The sequence below is a fragment of the Bison bison genome, unplaced genomic scaffold, assembly GCF_000754665.1.
Source record: "Bison bison bison isolate TAMUID 2011002044 unplaced genomic scaffold, Bison_UMD1.0 scf7180017861806, whole genome shotgun sequence".
NCBI lineage: Eukaryota > Metazoa > Chordata > Mammalia > Artiodactyla > Bovidae > Bison > Bison bison.
Genome location: NW_011492378.1, coordinates 17,988 through 18,549, shown reverse-complemented (window position 1 = coordinate 18,549; position 562 = coordinate 17,988).

The following is a 562-nucleotide window of genomic DNA, read 5'->3' as shown; positions in this document are numbered from 1 at the left end:
ATTTCCAAGATTTACGTCATGTCTTTTGTGACTAGGTCAAATAACAGAAGATATTTTTCTATTTTCACTATGGGTACCAGGTATTCCTCCTCCTCTCCTCTTCCTTTTTCTCTCTACCTCTTTTTTTTTTCCCTAGAAAAAGTCATTTTAATTTCAGTATTCAAGTGAGTTTCATGACCTCTTGAAAAAATAAATTTTCTTTTAAATTACTTATGGGGTTGTCATCCTAATCACTTTAGTATTTGGATCTTCTAAAATTCTTAACCCAGCCCTGAATACAAAGACTCTAAGAACAAAGGGTTAAGGAATCAAAGATGAAAGATAGTATACTCACAACTATTTATACCCCAAAAGTTTTGACATTCTGCAAGAGTATGCCGTTTCCCAAACACTAACTTAACTACAAGGTTTCATAAGTTTCATAACTAAGGTTTTATTAGCTGGGATTTGAAGCTCAATAATAATACTGCCAGTTAATGTGAAACTCAATCATGAAGACTTGAGATTTTTGTTTTATGAAAACAGAGAATTGAAATTCTTTTATGCCACAAATGTGCATTCA